This window comes from Euphorbia lathyris, chromosome 8 (assembly GCF_963576675.1).
Source record: "Euphorbia lathyris chromosome 8, ddEupLath1.1, whole genome shotgun sequence".
NCBI classification, from domain to species: Eukaryota; Viridiplantae; Streptophyta; class Magnoliopsida; order Malpighiales; family Euphorbiaceae; genus Euphorbia; species Euphorbia lathyris.
The window spans coordinates 20,058,477-20,064,142 of NC_088917.1; positions in this window are offsets into that span (position 1 = coordinate 20,058,477).

Consider the following 5,666-nt stretch of genomic DNA (forward strand, 5'->3'; position numbering starts at 1 on the left):
TGGCAGTAGTATGGCTAACAAAGAAACTGCGGCACTATTTTCAGTCTTACAAAGTGATCATTATTTCTCGGATGGATCCCGTGAAGTATCTGTACCGAACTCCGTCCCTGACAGGGAAGCTAGCTCGATGGTTGTTGTTACTGTCAGAATTCGACATCGAATATGTAACAAAAAAGGTTATCAAGGGGAGAGCAGTAGCAGAATTTCTGGCCAATCAGCCTCTCAATGCGGAAGGGGAGGAGATAAACTATGATTTCCCCGACGAGCACTTGAACGCAATAGAAGTTATACCGTGGAAGATGTTCTTTGATGGAGCGGTTAACTCGAATGGAGCCGGGATAGGAGTGCTACTTATCTCACCAGAAGGAGAAAGGATCCCAATGGCAAAGAAGTTATCATTCCCTCTCACTAATAATATGGCTGAGTATGAAGCGTGCATCTACGGGTTAGAGTCGTTAGCAGCGCTGGGAGCATTGTATGTTGAAATCTGGGGCGACTCAAAGCTAATTATCGAACAAGCGCATAGAAATTGGGAAGTAAGGGAAGAAAGGTTGCGCCCATACCTAGACCAACTGGAGGGGTTGGCACAGAGATTCAGCGAGTGCCGCTTTTATCACATTCCTCGAGCACAGAACTAAGCAGCGGATGCTTTGGCCACTTTGGTGTCGGTGTGGGATAATCCACGGAATCTTGCCTCAAAGCCTTTGGTGCTAAAAAGGTCCCACAAACCGTGCTATGAAGATGTAATGTTGTTAGGAGTTGACGAGAAGCCTTGGTACTTCGACATTGTGAATTTTATGAAAAACGGGACTTATCCGGCAGACTCAGAACTCAGGGATCAGGCTGTGATCAGAAGGTTAGCCCAGCAGTTCGTCATCCACAATGATTTGCTTTACAAAAGGCACGCCGATGGATTACAATTGAGATGCTTGGATGAGGGAGAAGCCCGTGGAAAGAAAATAGTGTTAGCAAAGAAAATAGTAAGGCAAGGCTTCTATTGGCTCACCATGGAAAGAGATTGTAACGAATATGCGAAGAAATGCCATGATTGTCAAATCCATGGGGATTATAATCACCTACCAGCTATGGAACTGCACGTGTTAGCACCCGTTTGGCCGTTTGCAGCTTGGGGCATTGATATCATCGGTGAGGTGAGGCCTAATGCGTCAAATGGACACAAATTCATCGCAATTGCCATCGATTACTTCACCAAGTGGGTAGAGGTGGAATCATTTAGCAAATTGGGATCTAAGCAGATGAGGAAGTTCATTGAAAAGCACTTAATCACCAGGTTTGGGGTACCCCATCATATGATCACGGATAACGGGGTCCAGTTCCAAGGAGAGGTGAAAAGTCTCTTCCAAGAGTACGGTATTAAGCATCATAGATCTTCTCCATATCGCCCACAAGCTAACGAGGCAGTAGAAGCGGCAAATAAAAACCTCAAGAGGATTCTCGTAAAGACCGTGGAGTCGTACCGGAATTGGCACGAGCAGCTTCCACTTGCTTTGTGGGCCTATCGCATGACTGTTAGAACGTCTATTGGGGCAACGCCATTCTCCTTAGTATATGGGGCAGAAGCAGTTCTGCCAATCAAGATTGAGAAGCGATCGCTGAGAATCGCGGTAGAAGCAGAGATTCCTGAAGCGGAATGGGTGAAGAAACGGTATGAACAGTTGGCATCGGTCGACGAGAAGAGGATGGAGGCCCTCTACCATGTACATCTATATCAGAGGAGGATGGCCCGGGCCTTCAACAAAAGGGTTAAGGTCAGTCCCATCAAAGAGGGAGACATGGTGCTGAAACAGATACGGATAACACACACCGACCCTAGGGGCAAGTTTAGTCCAAACTAGGAAGGACCGTTTCTCGTGAAGAAGATGCTGAGCAAAGGCGCGGTTAAGCTAACTACTATGGACGGCATGGAGTGCTCCGAACCTACCAATCTGGATAGGCTTAAGAAATACTTTTCGTAAAAAAAAAAAGAAAAAAAAAGAAACAAACTCCCGATAGATTGAAAACCCGCAAATGGCGATCTATGCAACAATAAGGGAAATCCCAATGAGTGAAAACCCGAGAGGGCGCTCATTTGAAAATTCTGGGATAATAAAAGAAGAGTTCAAAAATCACTGGGATCTGAAAACCGAAAAAAGGCGGGTCCTGGTAACAGTAGTTATATCTTGAGCAATTACAAAAAAATGTATAATTGGCTAAGTATTTCTGTTGTTTGTAAATAAATAAAGGCATGAATATATTTGAAGAGAATGATTGGAATCGTTATAATCAACTGAATGCATTGTATTATGAATCATGAGTTATACATTTCCTGTCTCTATCACATAAAAAGCCTATACCTCTATCTACCCCTCTCCCTACATACAAAGTATACATCGGGGTAATGCTAATAAAAGAAAGCTACAAGGCATGACAATGGTGAGCCCGTCAAGGAGGAAACGATCCAAAGTCCCAGAAGTCCTCAAAGGCCCTCATATGTGAAGCCCGCTCCGCTGCCAAAGCCTCCTCGGCGATCCGGCGCCCCTCCTCAGCAACACGGCGGCCCTCAGTCTCAATGCGCATCCTATCCGCCCAGCTAGCATCCCTCTCCCGGTAGACGTGTCCAACCCGAGCGTCGGCGTCCCGCTGCAACTCGCTGAATCGCTGATCATTAGTATGAAGATCACTCTGCAAAAAAAAAAAAAAAAAAAAACAAACAAAAAAAACAACAACAGAAGTTATACATACATATGTGCATCACATGCATACATTTCACTACACTATAACAGAATAAGAATACTCACCAGGTGGCTGGCACAACGCAGATCGAGCTGCTCCCACAAATAATCAGATAATCCCACAAAGTCAGTGCACGTCTCCCTCGAGGTATGGAGGGCATCAGGGGGATCGAACGGCACCATCGAGGTAAAAATCGGAGGGGCGGTCTCAACGCCGGAGTAGGCCACGCCCGCCTCGCCATAACGAACCACCGAGTACTCTTTCCCTGAGGTAGGGAAGGGTACGCCTAGGGAGAGCCGCTCTGGTCGGGCAGCACCCGAGGACTCGCCCGCATAGTATGAAGGCTCGCTCGCAGGCGACGCTCTTGATGTCCGGGCCCATGTACCGTCAAAGAAATCCGACGTTCGGGCACTCCTCAAGGAACCCTCCTGCAAACAAAAGCAAAATAAACACATCCAACCATCTCGTGAATAAAGGATAAGCAAAACCGAGTGCTCACCGGAACCACCTCAAGGCCAAAGATCCCTGCAACAGCCGCCACTGAAAACACATCATCCGCAGGATCCGCGTCCATCACGATCTCAGGAGGGACCATCAGAGTCAAGAGCGTCGATAAATAGCGAGCGCGACCCCCTGCGTGGTCCCACACGTCCCGAGGCACTAATCGGCGAATCCGATCACGCCGTATCACCTGTAGGGGCATAATCCTCACCGCAAACATGGATACGGGGATCTCGCCTGGAGTCTAATGAGTGGCGTCAACCCCGGTGAAGCTCCGATCACCCAAATACCACGCTCGCACGCATGGGCCGGTAAGTATGCACTGCTGCCTCTGGATGCGAGTGACGTATGCGTAATCGGGACCGAAGTCGAGGTCGTCCCATCCAAAAGAGATCTGAAATACAAGGAAAATCAGACAAGAACAAGTAAAAATCCAACATAATCGGAAGATGCTCACCTGCCCCAAGCTCCGTGTGTCAATCCATGATAGGAATCGTGCTACTGTCCGCCTCCTCTCGGCGCTCAAGTCAAAGTCCCTCCACCTCGCCATAAGCGGAAGCGTAGCCCCGCGCGGACTGCTCCCACGGGCGCTCGGGAGAATCCTCCTCTCATAGGCCCAAACCTATTCATAAAAACCTGCGTCAGGAGAGGAAATCATGAAAAGTATAAAAGACAAGCTAGGGATAGAAAACGCACCAGGAGGGGAAAGTGTAACCACCGAAGTCCTTGCGCTTCCGACAAGTCAGGTCCAGGAATCGGTAAAGGTATACCAAACTAGCCCCGGCCCAATCATACGAGGACACCGCGTCTAGATCCCGGAAAGCCTGGATGAGGCCCGCATGTATGGTCCCGCTCTGTGTGCGGAAAACTGTCTCGCCTAGAGCATACAAGAGAAAGCTGCGAGTAGCCCGGTCGGTATCATCTCTACCACAGAAATCTCGACGACTTAGCAGTCCAAAAGTGGTGACGAACTTCGCCGGAGTAGAGTTAACGCTTGTGTAGACTTCGGGACCAATCAAAGCATCCATCTCGTTAGGATCAACCTCTGGACGCACCATATCATAGTAAAAAGGGACCGGAATGTCACTACCTCGTAATCCGGTCAGTAGAGAAAAGTCCCGAGGAGAGATCGTCATCTCCCCGAACGGAAGATGAAACGTGTGGGTCGAGTCCACCCACCTCTCGCAAAGTGCATGCAGGGCACGCCGGTCGCACACGCCTTTGGCACGGGGCAACGCCAGAATAAAGGGCTCGAAGCCTAACTCTCGCACGTGGGCTCTAACCGCCCTGGGAAGCGAAGCGTACCAGGAGTGAATGCCCTCGGTGGATCCCGAGGTGGAAATAACCTAGAAGAAACGGTACAGATAAGAGTGGGATTTAGTTAGTGTCATTATTTCTTAAGGGCCTCACTTCTATATATGTTCGATAGAAATTCAGTTTAACTAGTCATTTTTTAAATCTCGTTTGAAGTTAGCTTAAAAATCTTTTCGTTAAGATCGTCATTCTTTAGAGTTCCGTTCATAGGATTGTCCTTATAGGATTTAATTTAATTCATTATTCTTTGGGATTCCACTCCCCCGCGTGCTTGCGAGGAGCTTAATCCAATTCAAGTTTTGATAAAGGTGGTTTAGTATTATTCACGTTTTTACTATTCACGTGCACTATTCACGTTTTTACTATTCACATGTACTATTCACTTTTTTACTATTCATGTGCACTATTCACGTGCACTATTCACGTTTTTACTATTCACATCGTTTTACTACTCACGTGCATTATTTACGTCATGTCACTATTCACGTGCACTATTCATGTTTTACTATTCACACTTTTTAGGCTATTCACATGTATAAAGTTCATATTCTTTTCCGAAAATCATAAAGCGTCGTTCACATGCATGAAAAGTTCGCGTTTTCTAATTAAAGGAATCATAAGCGGTTTAAATGTTAGCATGCAAATAACGTTCAAATGGGGTTGCTAAAACCTAGAAGTCTTGACAAGTAAGAAGCAAAGAGGCACTTACCCGGTTGACGTTAGTCCGGCTTAGGTGAGAATCAGGGTTCTGGAAGGGGACGACATTAGCCAAGTCCTCGAAGACCACCTCCATACCCTTCGTGCCATCGTATCTGCTCGACATCATCGTGAGAATGCTCAAGGGATTAGAGAGAGAAAGAGAAGAAGAGAGAGAAGGGGTGGGGTTGGAAATGAACCCCACCACCCTTTTATAAGGATAAGAAATGGCAAAGTTGTAATAAGAGAAAAAGGTACGATTTGACGTAAAGATAAAAAGTAAATAATTAATTACCAAGTGCACAAACCTCCGATTTGCAGTCCGTTTCAGCCTGTGTTTTTACCGAGCAGTGACCATTGTCCAGGGAGATGACTCCAGATGACAGTCAAAGTTTACAGAACAGTGGTGCCAGTCAAGATAC